Source organism: Callithrix jacchus, chromosome 3 (genome assembly GCF_049354715.1).
Source record: "Callithrix jacchus isolate 240 chromosome 3, calJac240_pri, whole genome shotgun sequence".
NCBI lineage: Eukaryota > Metazoa > Chordata > Mammalia > Primates > Cebidae > Callithrix > Callithrix jacchus.
In genome coordinates, this window is record NC_133504.1 from 159,674,225 (window position 1) to 159,693,008 (window position 18,784).

The 18,784-nt window shown below is 32.9% G+C and overlaps 1 long non-coding RNA gene across 7 annotated transcripts in view; it reads right to left on the reverse strand.

Annotated features, from left to right (window-relative positions):
- The window catches only part of LOC118152331 (uncharacterized), a 219,653-nt gene that overhangs the window by 199,426 nt on the left and 1,443 nt on the right, over positions 1 to 18,784 (reverse strand). For 5 of the 7 annotated variants that reach the window (XR_004741001.3, XR_004740999.3, XR_008480264.2 and 2 more), the window contains exon 2: positions 17,132 to 17,206. This is a non-coding gene — a long non-coding RNA (uncharacterized LOC118152331). Of the gene's footprint in view, positions 1 to 5,864; positions 5,987 to 17,131; positions 17,207 to 18,784 lie in introns of all 7 variants that reach the window. The other 2 variants (XR_004741005.3, XR_008480265.2) reach the window with 1 other exon arrangement.

Below are 18,784 nucleotides of genomic sequence, written 5' to 3' on the forward strand. Positions count from 1 at the left end.
GGGGTTTCATATGTTTACATATTGCTGAGGTTTTGGGTCCCTTTTCCCCCGATTCTTCCCTTTGGGATGTGCTGTCCATATGTGCAGTGGCATCTTAGCAATTGGGAGATGAGCATGCACAGTGTGTTTACTGGAGTTATACACATGCTCACTTGAGGTATTCTTTCCTTACCAGCCAAATGTTCCTAGAAGATTGTATATCCGTTAAACTCTTCCATTTTGCATGTTAGTGTGCCTATGTGAGCACTCTGGGAGGCTGAGGTGGCCAAATCACGAGGTCAAGAGATCGAGACCATCCTGACCAATATAGTGAAACCTCGTCTCTACTAAAAAACACCAACTATTAAGATCTTATTGGGAAACTATGGATTACCAGTTTCATGTTTTTCCTAGCTATTGGAAGACTGCCTTTCGCTGGTGGTGGCTGCAACCTATTATTATTTTAAAGAGACAGTTAACAAACCACCTTACAGTCACCTGATTGTCACCTGGCATTCCTGGTGGTTGATGGTGGGGGGCCTCTCCTGTCCTGTTTATGTCTGACCCGCTACCCACTGAAACAGATATTCTACAGTATTATTTAGTGATACAAGCTAGAGGCAGCTATCATTGTTCTTTATGAACTGTAAAATAGTGTTTCCTTTGTGTTTGTAATGTTTTCTATATTTGAGCTAAAATTATTATTTAAATTTCAATGGAGTTCTTTTACCTAGGAAAACACTTTATTTTATTAAATTGAAATCCACATTAATATGGGTGTTTATATAGGCGAACACTTTAATAGTAACTTGTATTTTATATATTATCACAACCACATCCTTCGATTTCTGGAGAAAGAGCAAAAGATGGAAATATTTTTAGAATTAACAAATATTAGAGGTTGAAACTTTGAAATATTCATTGGGTTTCATTTTGATGTTTGAAATGAGACATCAACACTTAATATACATTCAATTGACATAACAAAATACATAAATCTGTAGCCATTTCTTTAGAGTTAGAAAACATACATGCACAATTAAAGATTTTAATGTATCTGATCTGTTTTTACTTTTGAAATGCTTCATTGTGTGAAAAGAGGAGGACATGCTACATAATTAACAGCTTCACAGCTATTTAAAGTATTTGAAAAGAAGTGCATTTTTTGAGACTAGCACATAAATAATTGAATTTATGAAAAAAAGTTAACTTTTAGAAAAATATAACCATCACAAAAACATAGTTTTATAAACATTTATAGAAAATAAATAAGATTTTCCTCTATGAATTTGTTTTGTTTGTAGCCCCAAATATTGTGGTAATTTGTTAGGCTACAATTGAATAGTGATACAATAAGTCATATTGATACCAATGTTGATTAGTTGGTACTTGCTGTGTATTTGGACGCTACTCATGATATCTGCTTGTAGATGCCTAGCGTGTGTTATTGCCTTCATTCATGACTTAAAAATTATTTTCCATTTAAATATAATGTTTTCAAATATCTTTTGAAGAGTGATGTTACCAAATCCTGGCAAAAAAAAAATATGAGTAGCAGTGAAATGTATTATTTTATCAAGTCTCTAAAAGGACAGTACATACTCTTTTAATTCTTATTCCCCTTATATCTCTTAATGATAGTGAGCCCATTCTGACCAAGACTGCTGACTAACTGAAGGACTGATATAGGAGGCACTTATACCATTACACATCTATAAGTTGTTGGACAGAGAAAATTAAGAACAAAACAACTAACTCAAAATCACATGTTTTTAAAATCTACAGAATGTGCATGTATTAAGTGACAGAATATTGATAATAAATCACCTGAAAGGCATTACCATGTCCATTATGTATTCACACACAGACATACACATTAATAACATGCATTTTAGAATTTTTTTTGTTAAAAAGGTTGAAACCATGAGTTGTTCAATTAACTTTTACCAATATACCAGCTAATTCAATTAATAGAACATTTTTTGGCTAATTTTGACTTTGTAACAGTCTATGTATTTTTATTCCATGTGCTGAAAGGCATTCATTAGACTAGTCTTGCAACCAATCAACTCATGTCCATTTAGAGTTAATTACCAGGGAGCTAGTAGGTATAGGATGATATAATCCATACAAAGTCTATATTCCAGTATGAGAGACATATAAGGAGATGACTTTAATACAATGCTGGAAGAGATATTAAGAAGGAGGATAGAAGGGCACTTGTCTCAGTCTAAAAGGCCGAGTTACCATTCCAGAGGAGCCGATGTCTTCCAACTGAAGAAAGTGAGTGAAGAGGGAAAGGTACACCAGTGAGGCAAATTAAATCAGCAAATAGAAACCCTATTAGAATATTTGAGAAAGTATATGTAGTTTACGCTTATTAGATTGTATGGCAAAATAGAAGTTGGCAGATGTAAAGATGGAAAGACAGACTCTACGTTATTAATAAATGATACAGAAGAGATGGAATTTTATTCTGCAAGCTATGGGAATAATTGAAAACACATAAAATGGGTATAAAGGGAAGCTTCTAATTAGCCTTATTTACTAAACTCTTATCTTGTTTAAACTTAATATTAGCATGTCTAATAGCAGCATACGGTCTCAATTTGATATTATTTGGCAGTTTTGACCACCCATAGGTCCTGTGTTAAAGATGAAAATCAACATATGGGAAGAGAAGAAATTATAAAAGATGTTGTTTTGCTACTTTGAAATGTATATTCATGATCATAAATATGAAGTTAATAGTGAAATGTGAAAGGCACATACTTACTGAATTATGTGTCAGATAGATCTTGTAAATCTATGCTAAGATTTATACTATCTACTACAGAATAGGGTAAGAATGGATTAAATTGGAGAAGTAACAAAGTCTGTCCAAGTTCAATCAACCCAAACTAGTAGATTTTGGGGGTAAGTGCACAATTTAGAAAGTGTTGGATTTTAATTCTGCCCTGTATACCATACCACCTATGGAGACGATGGGAATATTATACAAGTGCTTCTAGCTTTTCTCAAAATAAGAAAAACAGAAAAATCAAGTATTCAATACTTAAACTGTTAATACCTGGCAAAAAGAAATCAATACAGTTTTCCATCCAACTATCAAAAAATATATAAAGCCTATTATCTTTTTAATAACTTTAATATGCTTCACTAGAAAGTCACTTTAGATTCGCATTTGATATTAATAAACACAATTCTCCTTTTAGATTGTATCTAAATATTAGAAACAGTTTATAAGAAACTTCTATCAGAAGTTTTAATCTCCTGTTAAATAATATCTTGCAAAGATATGTGCTAACTTCAATTATTTTCAGCTCAAAATGTTCATGCAGTGTGTGAAGCATCTATAAGAGCAGTTTCTCTCCACAGCCGTAAATGCTCAAGTAGGCATACATTGTGATTTGACCTGGATCACACAAAGTGCAAGAATGACAAATCCAGGATGAAGACCAGAGCGGCTTCAGACTTAATCCACTACTCTGTATAGCGAAACGTGCAACTTTTGAAGAACTTGGCTAATTCTGTGGGAGCTTATGTTATGCTGGCTTATGTAATTGATCTGGCATGAAAGACAAAAATACGAATGGCTTAGCACTCTACAGATCTGTGGGCATTGAATTCTCCTGGATAATTGCATGAGCAAAGGGAAAAAGACATAACTTCCCCATTACTCTCTTTTCATCTTGTTAAACCTTTTTTTAAAAAAAAAAAATAAAAGAATACCAGACTTTCAGCAAATTGAACTAAAGATAATACTAACAGATAGCATGTTTCAAGTTTACTTTTTTAAGTGAGCATGTAAATTCAGATAAACAGATTATTGAATCACTGCATTTAAAAAAAATACATTAAATTTAAATTACATTAATTAAATATATTTGCCTCAGGAAAAATATACAGAACACACACACACACATACACATACATACACATATGGATAGATAGACTTGGAAGTTATCACATTATGCCTTTCCCTGATCTTTGCATATAATTCTAGTTGACATCTAAAAGAAATGTATTTGCTCATAAATTATACTAAAAACATAATATTTAGAAATAAAATTTTGATAGCTGATTTGTTCATATAATATTTGTAAAATGGAATCATACTTAAGGCATCAATGATACTAATAGACACATGTAGAAATCTAAAATTTTTGATATTAATTAGAACATTGATTTATTAAAAGTCATGAAATTATACCTAAAATTTGCATAGCTCAAGATAGTTTATAGATTTTTAGCAAGCAAATGTAAATATTGAGATTCAATAGATTTAGATATGTCAAAATGAGTCATTAATATATGTAATCATATCAAATATACAGCAGAGTCTGAGTCATTATCACAGGAACCATATGTAGGCAAATGAAGAAACCAAAGGAAAAGAGTGAGAATTTCATTAGTCTGAATATAATTTTTACAGTGGAGAGTACCTGATGATTTACTAATCCATTTGCTTTTGTTTCCAAAGCTATTAGTCATAATAGTTAATCATCATGACTTTTTTTTTGAGGTGAGTCTCACTCTTTGTTGCCCAAGCTGGAGTGCAGTGCTGCAACCTCTGCTCATTGCAAACTCCACCCCCCAGGTTCAAAAGATTCTCCAGCCTCAGCCTCTTGAATAGCTGGGATTACAGGCACCTGCCACCACACCCCACTAATTTTTGTATTTGTAGTAGAGACAAGGTTTTGCTGTATTGGCCATGCTGGTCTTGAGCTCCTGACCTCAAGTGACCAGCCCACCTTAGCCCTTAGCCTCCTAAAGTTCTGGGATTACAGGCATGAGCCACCACACCCAGACTCCATTGTTAACTAAACATAGTGCTTATGAGTGTGAGCCTGCAATAGTTCTTTTTTTTTAATACTTATATTTAATGTGTCATTTATACTGGTGATTTTGACAAAACAGATTAAAATAATCAGAGATTTTTATTTAGCACTGAACTATCCAATTGTTTGACAAAGATAAATACACAGAACTAGTTATTTTAAAATCACAGTTCCATAAGTATTTTTTAAAATTTATTTCTTTGAAATGTATGTAGTACAGCAAACCACACTAATTTAAAATTTATTTAGTTACTGTAAAAGAATCCTGACACATTGCTAGGTACTCAGACAAATATACACTTAATGAAATCTCTGTAAACTACATTGAATTATTTAATATTATTTAAAAATCTAAAGCAGTGCGGTATACCTGCACATATTTTAAGTACAATCTTTTTAGATTAATAATTATTTTGTTGAGATGGGCTCCATTCTATCGTTAGAAAAAAATCATACAAGAGGATTTGAACTCGTTACACCAAAGCTCAAACATCTAAGAAAACAAAAATAAACAAAAAAGTCCTAAAAGAGGAGCACACCACACTCTTTCTCTTTGTCAAAAGCACAAGACCTTTCAGCCATTAAAGATGCCAAGAATTTTCTCACTTCTGGGCCTTTTTATGTTCTGTTATGACTGGATAACCACAACCCAGTTATCCTGATCTTAAACTACCTCTTCCAAAATTAGGACAAACCTTAATGTCATATATGTTCATTGCATCTATGCTTAAAATTCACAGCACACTTATTCTTTGTAATTGTGTTGTTTGCTCAGATTATTTAGCATTTTTCTACTCATTAACTCTGTAGCCCATGAAAGTGGTAATCTTGTTTATTCATTACTTGTTGAATGCTAAATAGATCATAGGTCTAAATAGATCATAGGTCTGGTGCATAACAGGTTATTAAATAAATATTTGATACCAAAATAATTTTTTAAATGTGATAGGTTTTTCTTATATAATCAAAGTAAATATATTTTTATCACAATGGAAATAAATGACAAAATTTATATTCAAACCTGCTGTTTTACTAAAAACTCACAATTGTCTCTATGCCCCTGTACATGTATTATATGTTGTAGGTTTTAACTGGGTAAAACTCATGCTGTGAGAAGATGAAGTTATGAGGATGGTGGAAGATAAAATCAGAGATGATTTAAAATTCTGTAAAGAAAGAAGTCAAGGTTAGTGCAGATATTTTAACTCAGAAGCATTGTATCCTTTAACAGAAAGAGAAAGACACAGGATTAGAAACAGACTTATAAATGCTTAATAAAATGAGTTTTAACTTAAGTTTTTTGGAGAAGCTTGTGCTAGGTTTGTAGGGCATCTAATTTTAAACTTCTGATATCCAACTGCATTTGTACAACTATAATTCAAGGGATGAGGAAGAAAGTGACGCCAATTATTTCTATAGGAACCAAGTCAAAAGTACAAATAATAACAGCATATTCCTGCTGTGTGAGAGTGATTTTCCCAAAATTGCATAACCAGAAAACTATAGATGGGCTGTTGTTTCTTGGCAAAATCCATGGGATGCTAAATGGCTGGGCATCTTCAGAATAACAGAAAGTAACTCTAGTCTATCAAAATTACATAAAATCGAAACCCTAATGGAGTTTGGCACAACTTCTTATGATTTGTCACCTGAACCTAGACCATAAAATACATAAAGTCAAAATTTTAAAACTGAAATTGAACAGTTTAGATATGGATCAATAAATACTACTGAATAGGTGTGTTTTGCAAATATCAAAATTATAAAAAAGGATCAATTGAATAAAATAAAAGCAGTGAGTATGAAAGCTTTAATAAAACTCCAGTTTGATTTGGCATGTCATAAATGTCAAAAAGGGTATCAGCCAAAGACACTTTATTACTAAGGCCTTAGCTCAAATAAAATCTGCTAACTACTGGCCTTTAAACAAGAGTAGACAGAAAAAAATAGTAAATACAACCACAGCTATACTAGAGTCATAGAGTATAACAAAATAACACAAAAGTTTTTTTTTTTTAACCTACTGTTTTGCAAGTGGAAATGTGGTGACAAAAAGAGATCTTTGTTATTTCTCTGTGCTCAAAAGAAAAACACTGTCTGCAATGTTTTATAACTTGTTGTGAATATAGTTCAATAGACGTGGTGTATAAAGAATGTATAATCTGATATGGTGTAAATGGCCACTCTTGTTTTTACAAATTAAGAACTCGATATCATTTTGCTGTGTCCCCACCCAAATTTTAACTTGAATTGTGTCTCCCAGAATTCCCACTTGTTTGGGAAGGAGCTAAGGGGGAGGTAATTGAATCATGAGGGGTGGTCTTTCCCCTGCTATTCTCGTGATAGCAAATAAGCCACATGAGATCTGATGGGTTTCTTACCAGTTTCTGCTTTTGCTGCTTTCTCATTTTCTTTTGCTACTGTCATGTAAGTAGTACCTTTCACCTCCTGCCATTATTCTGAGGCCTCCCCAGCCATGTGGAACTGTAAGTCCAATTAAACCTCATTTTCTTCCCAGTCTCAGGTATGTCTTTATCAGTAGCATGAAAATGCAGTAGGGTGGGGAATTGTTGAAAAGTTACCCAAAAATGTGGAAATGACTTTGGAACTGGGTAACAGGCAGAGGTTGGAACAGTTTGGAGGGCTCAGAAGAATAAAGGGAAATGTGGGAAAGTTTGGAACCTCCAAAAGACTTGTTGAATGGCTTTGACAAAAAAATGCTGATAGTGATATGAACAATAACGTCCAGGCTAAAGTGGTCTCAGATGGGGATGAGGAACTTGGGAACTGGAGCAAATGTGACTCTTGTTATGTTTTAGAAAAGAGACTGGTGCTGTTTGTTCCCAGCCTTAGAGAGCTGTAGGACTTTGAACTTGAGAGAGATGATTTAGGTTATCTGACAGAAGAAATTTTTAAGCACCAAAGCATTCAAAATGTGACTTGGGTGTTATTAAAAGCATTCCATTTTAAATGCAAAGTAGAGCATTAAAGTTTGGAAAATCTGCAGCCTGACAATGTGGTAGAAAATAAAAATCCATTTTTCTCAGGAGAAATTAAAGAGGCTGCAGAAATTTGCATAAGTAGCAAAGAGGCTAATGTTAGTCCCTGAGATCATGAGGAAAATGTCTCCAGGCCATATCAGAGAACTTCATGGCAGCCCCTCACATTACAGGCCTGGAGGCCTAGGAGGAAAAAGTGGTTTTGTGGGCCAGGCCCACGTTCCTGTGCTGTGTGCAGCTTAGGGACTCGGTGCCTGTGTCCCAGCCGCTCCAGCCATGGCTGAAAGTGGACAATGTATAGCCTGGGCTGTGGCTTCAGAGGGTAGATGCCTCAAGCCTTTGCAGCTTCCATGTGATGTTGAGCCTGTGCATGCACAGCATCAAGAATTGAGGTTTGGGAGCCTCTGCCTAAATTTCAGAAATTGTATAGAAATGCCTGGATGTCAAGGCAAAAGTTAGCTGCAGGGGTGGATCCCTCATGGATTAGGATGTCCTGCTAGGATGGTACAGAAGGAAAATATGGGGTCGGAACCCATGCACAGAGTCCCTCATGGGGCACTGCCTAATGGAGGTGTGTGAAGACCCCACCATTCCCCAGACCATAATGGTAAATCCACTGACAGATTGCACGATGCACCTGAAAAAGTCGCAGACATTCAACATGAGTAAATAAAAGCAGCCAGGAAGGAGACTGTACCCTACAGAGCCACAGGGGTGGAGCTGCCCAAGACCGTGGTCACCTACTTCTTACATCAGCTTGACCTGAATGTGATGCATGAAGTCAAAAGGGATCATTCTGGAGCTTTAAGATTTAACTGCTCCATGGGACTTTGGACATGCATGGGACCTATAGCCTCTTTTGGCCAATTTATCCCAATTGAAATAGCTGTATTTACCTAATTTCTGTTCCCCCACTGTATCCAGGAAGTAACTAACCTGCTTTTGATTTTACAGGCGCAGAGGTGAAAAGAATTTGCCTTGTCTTGGATGCGACTTTGGACTGCAGACTCTTGAGTTAATGCTGAAAGGAGATGAAACTTTGGGGGACTGTTGGGAAGACATGATTGGTTTTGAAATGTGAAGACATGAGATTTGGAGGAGCCAGGAGTGAAATTATATGGTTTGGCTGTGTCCCCACCAAAATATCAACTTTAATTTTATCTCCCAGAATTCCCACATGTTGTGGGAGGGACCCAGATGGGAGGTAACTGAATTACCGGACCGATCTTTCCCATGCTATTCTCATGACAGTGATTCAGTCTCATGAGATCCGATGGGTTTATCAGGGGTTTCTGCTTTTGCTTCTTCCTCATTTTCTCTTGCTGCTGCCATATAAGAAATGTCTTTTGCCTCCTGCCATGATTCTGAGGCTTCCCAACCCATGTGGTAACATAAGTCCAATTAAACCTCTTTTTCTTCCCCGTCTCAGATATGTCTTTATCAGCAGTGGAAAATGGACTAATACAGAGCTTGTTTCTGCTTGTTAATTCTCTGAGAGTTGATACCATAGCGTACACTTTTATCCAGGTTTGGCAATGCTAAGATGGAGAAACGAGTCTTGACGAATATCCTTATAAGGATGACACAGTTTTTATCTCTACTTCCTATCTGAATTCCTGTGGGTAAAATGTAATGAAAATGGAAGATAGGTGCATACCAAAACCAAAATGATCCACTTTGCAATTCTGTCAATACTTTAAAAGTCTATACTAAATGTGCAAATGCTTTTTAAGAGGACAAATAAATGAAGACATAGTGAAAGATAGTGCTTTTCAGCCTATGTTTGTTTCTATCTGTTTCTTAGCCATTCTGAAAGAATGTATTGGTTACACATTAGCCTATCACTGAGCCCAGCTAAATTACAGAAATGTCTTCATCCTCATATTTTTTTTTAATTTTCTCCAGTAGGTATCATGTCAGCTGCAGCTGATTCACCTCTACCTAGTAATTATTAAGCATAACAATATTATTATAGTCAAGAATAATTCGATCACATTTTATCATAATTAAAATCATTAAAAATGCCAACAAATTTCTGCATATATTAGTGACTTCTCAAATATGCAATATTTATGCAAAAGAAACTTATGCACAAAAGCAAAATATATCTCTACTTACCTAAAATTACATTTTACAAAACTGTTCTCATTCATCTTGGAAATTATTCACCAATGTTAATGTATCCTCCCTTCCCAAGTATCAACAGTGGATCATCTTCTTTTTTATATTATGCTCTATAATTTATTTCACTGATAGTATCTGTACTACATATAAAAATGACTATAGCTATCTTGTCTGAAATTTGACCACAGAAATTTAAGTGATTATTGCTTAGCTTGAAAAGTACAATATAAGATCCAACATTTGCTTTTCAGAAGTATGCAGCTAAAATGTGAAACCTTAAAATAACACAAGGAAGCAAACATTGCTTTTTAACAAATATATATGCATTACATCCTGTAATCGTAATAATACTCCAATATTTTGAGGAGCAACATCATACCTAGTTGAAAACATTGATCTTAGATTCCTTTGAAACTTGTAATGATTCTGAGATCCAGTTCTAAAAAATCAAATATGTAATTGAAACTAGACTTGAGCAACATTTCTAAAATCATGCTCTACTGCTCATTTTCTTTTACCTTTTTACAACATAAAAATACATCTTAATATATGTATTTATATACATATATGTATATATAAATATACATATAATGTATGTATTATACAAATATTATACATATACAAGGTATTTTATACAAATACAAGGTATTTTATAGTTTACATATACAAGGTATTTTATAGTTTACATATAAATATATATATATATAGTTTACATATACATATACAAGTATACGTATACAAGGTATTTTAATATATAGCACCAATGAAGCAGTTGTACTAACTCTGAATTAGCAAACAACAAGGGATTTTTTTCATGAGGAAAGCAAAATCATTATTTACTTTAACATCATGTAGTGGTTGCATAAAATGAAATTCAGTCTAAACTGAAAGATCTAAACTATTTTGTTTCAAACAAAACAATCCTTTGAAGTAGGGATTATAACCGTTCCTTCAATTTAAGTTTCCCTAACTTATAGGAAAGTTCAGTATCTTTTCAACATTAGCTATCCACATTTGCACTGCCATATATTCCTTATTTCTGTTCTTTACTCAACCTCTTAATATTAAGTAGCATGCATTTCAGATTAATTTACAAGTCTTCTTTGGATGTTAAACATATTAATTAACTTTTTACATTTTATCTTCAGGGCATTTTTCCTCTAATAGACCCTTTTTCACTTATTTGGTAATATTATCATTTGCCACTATGGAATTAAAATACTAAAAGCTCCTTCTCCTAGAAAACCATGAAATCAGGCCAGGCACGATGGCACACACCTATAATCCCAGCACTTTGGGAAGCCGAGGCAAGTGAATAGCTTGAGGTCAGGTATTCAAGACCAGCCTGGCCAACATGATAAAAACCTGTATCTATGAAAAAGAGAGAAAAAAAAAAAAAAAAAACTAGCCAGATGTGGTAGTGTGTGTCCAGCTACTTAGGAGTTCCAGCTATTTAGGAGGCAGGGGCATGAGAATCACTTGAACTCGGGAGGCGAAGATTGCAGTGAGCTAAGATCACACTACTGCACTCCAGCCTGTGCAAGAGTAAGATTGTCTCAAAAAAATTTTTTTTAATAAAGAAAACCATGAAATCAGATATATGTGAATCTTCTTCAAGGCTAAAAATTAATTTTAACAAAATAAGGAATCAAAAAAAAGAACTTTTGAAAGTTTTGGATGTCAGCAAGTTGGCAGAATAGGAAACCCCAGATCTGACATCCTCCCTGAAGGGAGATATTGATTCAACAGCAATACATGGACCGATATCCTTTGTGAAAATCCAGAAAAGATTTAAGAGGCTTTTAAAGCAAAGCAAGTGTGAAATCAGTCACATCAAGTCTGGTAGGAAAATCTGTGACACTCTCTCACAATAGTCTTGATTCCTAGCAGGATGCCACATGACTGGGAAGAAACCCCTAGTTCCTGGATTTTTCCTGGGGAGGTAGAAAAAAAGACAGTATTATAGATGTAATGTTCTGACATTTCAAGAGGGCTGCTCAGAGTACTAGCATCTGTCTTGCCTGTCTCTGATTGCTGACAAGACCTGGCACACTCTAGATGCTGCTGGGCAATAAGACACAAAAGAGTTGGGCAGCTTCAGCATACATGAGGAACAGCAAACAAACACCAAGGTCCTGAGGAAGAGCAAACAAACACCAAGATCCCAAGAAAAGAAACAGAAGAGCATCCCTACAGACGAGAATACACCAGAGGCCTGTGCAAAGCATGTAGGTAACATTACCTGCTATTTCATCACAGGCTAACAAATCTGAATAAAATAAAGAAGACATGAAAAGAGTAACTTTGGGAGACAAACTCACAGAGTTCACAGAAGTAAGAGTGAGGCAAATTCACAGAACATTACAGAACTTGAGTAAAAATTATAATTTTTAAAAACAATAAGATATCAAGATTAGGAATAAAGCAGAAATGAATAAATATATATAAACTCCTGTATTGAACAGGCTCCACTGATCAAAATGCTTCAAGAACAATAATGGTTATAATGGACTGAAACCAATCTAATATGCTTAATTGTGCTCTCTGCCAATGATTTTTAAAAGCCTATATTTGGATAATAGGGAATCAATTATTATCTTAAAAGTTAGTAAAGAAAATCACTCACTTTATGGCAATATTTGCTTTATTGTGGTAGTCTGAAACTGAACTTGCAATAAAAAAAAAGAAAATCAATGAATCATTTAGTCTGTATTTCTATATCACTCTGTAACCATATAGTATAGGAATTGTGACTATGTATTAACTAAATTCAACTAATGAATGAAAAAGGAATAGTTCAATTATAATATCACTATATTGAAAACCCTAATGAATTAATATATCTAGGCATTGAGCTTCAATGGTTTGCTGATATTAAAAACATGAGGATAATTAGAATTATTTTTCTGATGAAAATCATTTTCCCAATGTCTTGACAGAGGGACTGTAATTAGACCAATGATCTAGATTTAGCTGTTGATTTCAGGAGACACAGAGGTCTGAGCTACAAACTGAACTGCACTGTGAATTTGCACTCAGCAACATCTGGCCTATAAAAATCTCCCCAGGTCAAATGGATAATGCAACAGATAAATATTAAGAAAATTAATGTGATAGATACTGATATATAGAATGAAGAGATGACAGACAAATCTTTTTTTTTTCCTTCCCAATGGACGCTTCTAAGCTTCCTTGCATTATATTAATATGAGGAAGTAGTTTCTATATAATTCAGGATAGTGATCAATTTTGAGGGAAGGGAGATCATTGTTGGATAGTCAGCAACACGTTATTTCTTTTTTGGTTATAATTCCACAAGGGCTCACCTTATAATAATTCATTAAGATATACATTTTTGTTAAGTGAATCTCTGAATCTGTGTTCATTTCACAATAAAGAGTTTGAAAAATTAAAATATAAAGTCACTATTCTTAAGGAAGATAGAACAACTAACTAATGATGAAAGGATAAAAACAGAATTAAAATGTGAGGAGTACGCAGTTATACAGAGATTCTCACATACTTGGCTCACAACTAGAGCTATCGAAATGAAAGTAAATAAATTATGTAACCAGCTCTATCTAATAAATTTATATGTATACATATTTCAAATAAAAAAAGAAATACTTTTAAAATATCTTGGGAATATTAAATAAAAGTCACCCACTTAATCACAGATAAAATTCTAATACATTTTACAAATACAAAAGCTGTAGGACATAATCACTAAATATTGTTCAATAGAATATAAAATGGGTAATAAAACTGAAGGAATTATTCTATATTAAAATTTAAAATATATAGTAAATAACTCATGGATCAAAGAACCTATGAATAAAGAGGCAATTATCAAGTATCAAAAAAACACATCAAAATCAGAACATTTAAAACCAAAATCTATGAATCTATGGCTCTCAGCAAAAGCTGCAATTAAAGAATTAAAAAAAATAATAATTGTTCAATAGAAACACATAACTTAATAAAAAAATCTTAATATTAATTTTAAGGAATTAGTAAAAAGGCTACTGCAGTAGCCAAGATGGTAAAAAGGAAGAAATAATTTTGTTAAAATTTAAAATTAAAGAAATAGGAAATAATAAAAAATAATAGAAAGGATGACTAAGTCAAAAATATAGTCTTTACAACAAAAAATATATTTATAAATTCCTCATGTGCTCAGTTAAGAAGAAAGCAAAAGAGTGAATAAAATCAAATACTCATAAATGAACGTCTAGATGTTACCATTCATATTTTTGTGGGTTTCACCTCCAGGAATGCCTTCGATGATTACTCAAAATGAAGTTTGAGAAAAATCAACGAAATTCTCATATTTTTATATAGAAACTTTTTTTAGTACCTGTAATATTTTTTATAACTCTAAAACTGTTCTACATATAAAGTGTGTTCATTTATATTTAAAAGCAAGTATCAATTTTGTGTCCAATACTAAAAATTATATAAGTACCTAAGTAAACTAAATTGATAAATATTCCAGATATATTAAGGCCCTAAAATAATTTACTTGAAATTTTAAGAAGTTGCTGGGTCCTGCTGTTAATAATTATAAATTGGTCTTTCTTCATAACTTCTTATAAAATTTTGATTTTAATTTCAACCCTGTTTACCTTCTGCTAATAAACATCTTCTGGTACTCAAAGAATATAATCTAGTTTTTGCATAAAATACTACATAACCAATAATTTAGCATATCCACAAGAAGGCAGTCATAAGTAGTTTGTAAAGAGTTTCCAACAGCTAGGATACTAAAACAATAAGCACTTTCAGTCACTTTAGCATGTTCTTCAGGGCTGTAATTCTAGGCTGTATATTCACACCTAATATTCCCAATACAACTTGTAGTCTGAAGATAGAATAAAGAAAAACGATGCATATTTTTTCTCTAACTGACTTGCAATAAAAAAGGCATTGCAAATGTGCATAGATAAATCTACATACATTATAAAATTGGTTTCAGTGAATTTCACATATTGAGACTATTTAAATAATTGAAATTTATATCTGTATTGCTAAAAGTATCCCGTTAAAATTGCTGAAACGTAAATATTTACATGAGATGTTTTTCTTTAGCATCTCTGGAAAATAATAGTTTCATAAATAGCTGACAAACTTTCTCCTGTGACACAAAGCTATGTTTTCATCTTAACTTGTACACGATAAAGCTCAAAATAAGTACTTTAACTGAGTTTCCTGTTGTCCTTTATATTTCTTATTTGATAAAGTTGCTTTTATTGAAATTTATGCTACCTCAAATCATTGCATAAATGAATAGATATGATAGATATAAAAAAAATAGGCAAAGCAAGCAAACAAACCGTATAAAACAGCAGGATTAGTAGAAGGCCTTTATTGTGACATTCACTTTTAGTAATAGCATAGCCCATTAGGTCAGACATAGATGTCTGTGATTAGAAAAGAGTCTGAATACTTAGTCAAGGAACATGTCTCTGGTTATTTTGCAATTTCTCACTACCATTGGTAACCAAGGAACAAGAAATTTCAGTATTAAAAGGATGTAAAACTGAATTCACTGATTTGAAGACTGGCTCCTACAAGCAAATTATCCAGGCCATTGCCCACAGTTTTTATATAATTCCTCTTTAGAAAATAAAATTACAACGCATGATTTAGCTTTATTATCTTCATCAATATCTAAGATAATATTCAGTTACTCATCTCTAACATCACAACAAGAAAATACAACAATCGATTATCCTATCTCAAATATTTTCTCTTTGTGTAATTCTTGCATCAGTCATTACACAACTGTCACATTATATCAGAATTTGTAGAAACCCAGAGTGTTTCTACAAAAATCTGTCCATCCAGGCCTAATCTTACATAGATATTTATAAAAGTATAAATATCTTCTGATCAACTTGGTTATAGAACTTTGAACACTGTTCTTTCTTTAAATTTAATTTATATATAATATTAAATAATGTTTGAGAAAATTGTAATTTTTATGCAAAATGAAAGTCAGAAATATACTACCCTGTATCATCGGATTTTAGCAGAAAGAACACAAAATACCTTAAAAGACATACAGTGTCACTTATACAAGTTTTTCTAAATTTCCTTGTCAAAAAATCCTGAACAAACCTTTTTATTCTAACAAATCTAGCCAAATGAGTTTTACCAAATCAATATTATGGTGATAATCCCCAAGTTTCCAAAGACTTCTCAGAACATCTGGTGGAGTAGAAAGCATGTATATGCCAATTTCAATTTATGTACATACTGGATTATTTCTAAGCCTGGGAATTGGTAAACGCCTAATCTTCACATTTAATTTTGTAAACCTTTAATGACGGGCTTAGTACAACAATTATCAACAGTTACCCTGCAATTACAAAGGAAAAAAATGAATAATATTTCCAAAATTCTAAAAGCAGTCTTTTTTCTTTTCAGAATTGATATCCACAAAATAAGGAATGAATTGAAACGTATCCACAATACATTCCCTTCTTCCAAAGAAAATCGTGTTTTATATATATATCTCATCCCTAGGAAACCTTCCTGGAACTTAAAGCCCACTTCTCAGAGATGCTCAATTATTTTATCACCACCTGTTCTACAATTAAAAAGATAAGGTAAAACGCTCTTATGAGTGATAGCTCCAGCCTTTAAAGGCGGAAAAACATGAAAGAGAAGACAAGGACTTCTGAATTCAATTTATTTATAGTCTACATTTTTACCTAGACCTGAATCTCCTCTTTTTTTACGTGTGCATTTATATCCTGTGTCGGCACCCTGTAGAAATAAGAGTTGTATGTACATATATTCATGATTATAGAAAATGTCCAGAAATACCTCAGAAGTAAAAAGAGGATTTATTTTATTGGATCCCTGCTTTTCTTTATACACATTTCTTTGTCAAGTAGTCAATACATGACCGAAAGAAATTTTTACATAGCTGTGCCACACATGACAATAGGCAAGGTTCTAACTAATAATTTATTCTGTTGAATGGTGGTTCAACAAGTACATATTTTGCATCTCTTTTGCATGGAAGCCAGTGATAAAATGGTGAGATAAAATGATACTTTCCTCGCTTTTGTAGAATTTAATGGAGGCAATCATAGTAAAGCCATAATGTTCATACTGTAGATTTCTTATTTCAATCTATGCTTATTGCTACCAAGAAGTAAAAGAGAATTATTAACATACCTGAATTAGACCAGGGGGCACTGGAAAATGAAGTTTTAGCTGACTTTGAAATATTAGGAATTATTTCTCTTGTCGCTAAAAAAAAAAAAAAAAGAAGAATTGAACATGAACATGCAGAGTTCAATGTCAATTTTTCTTCCCAGAAGCTGAGGAGATTCAGATTCATTTATTTCATTGCAACGTGGGAAAGCTATGGCACTGGTGCACTGAATACACGCAGAGTTAACGTCTCTGGGCAGCCTGTTACAAGTCCATTAAGAGGATTTGTCTTTCCATTCTGTCTCCTTTTATGACTTGTTCTTCCTAGACCGTAGTTTTTAAGACTTTCACCTAATCTCACAGAATCAACTGTTATCACTTATGGCTGATCCCTTACTTAAATCTACCATTTCAGTCCAAACCAATCTCTGTGATTCCAGCTTTAAATTTACAGCTGCCTGATGAGTATTTTGACTTGTATATCCTAATCTTTCCTTAAACTTAATATATCTGAAAAAAAAAAAAACCTTACTTTTTCCTCTATCACAATTCCAGACAGTTATCTGAGATTGGAAAGTTTGGGATAATATGGATCCCTCTCATAATCACTATACAACCATTTATATATATTCATATTAATTATCTTTTTTCTCTGTTCATATATTCATATTTATTCTCTCTCTCTCTCCCTCCCTCTCTTACTTTCTCTCTCTCTCTCTCTCTCTCTCTCTCTCTGTGTGTGTGTGTGTGTGTGTGTGTGTGCAGGTCTAGGTATATCATTTCTTAAGTTTTTAGGTAATTTTCCATCCATGTGTTCCATGCCAATCAATAAAACAGAATTTTGTTTTGTTTTGTTTTGTCCTTTGGTTGACTTTTATATGAATGCAATTTTAACAATTGTATTCATTAAATATTTATCCACTCTCGTGTGTAGCACTATCTTACATTTTTTTTATGGAGTATGGAATTGTATGGATATACTACAACAATCTCATACATTCTAAAATTGTTGTACCTTTGTGTTATTTCCATTTATGTGTGTCATAAATAATATTGCAAAGACTATTCTTGTAAATGTCTCAGTGTTCATATGTTAAAAATAATTTTATTTGTGCAGTCAAAAATGGTAACCACAAACCATATGTCACTAACAAGTGCTGAAAATGTGGTAAGTGTAACCAAGTTAAGTAATTAAATTTTTAATTTGATTTGATTTAAATTGTCACATGCAGCTATTGGCTACTTTATTGAGTAGTACAAGTTTATGACATATACATAGAAGTTAAATTGCTGAGTTACATGCTATGTTAACCTTTAAATTTCATAAATAAAATTATGTAATTTTTCAAAACTGATGCAAAATTTTTTCTATCAATATTTGGAATTTTCTAGTATATAACATGCTTGCCAGCACTTGGCATTTTTAGGATTTTACATTTTCCCCACCCTGATGGGAGTAAAATATTATTTTTTTATGTTAATTTGTATTTTTCTTATTTCTAATGAATTGGATGTCTTTTCATGTAGACATTTATTTTCTTTAATGCGTGTGTGCACAAATGTGTACATGAGTTGCCTGCTCAAGTATTTTTTTTATCTTTTTTTTGATAGTCTAGCTTTTTCTCCTTTTTTTTTTCCTTCTTAAACCAGGATCAGGAGAAGCTTTTTCTTCTT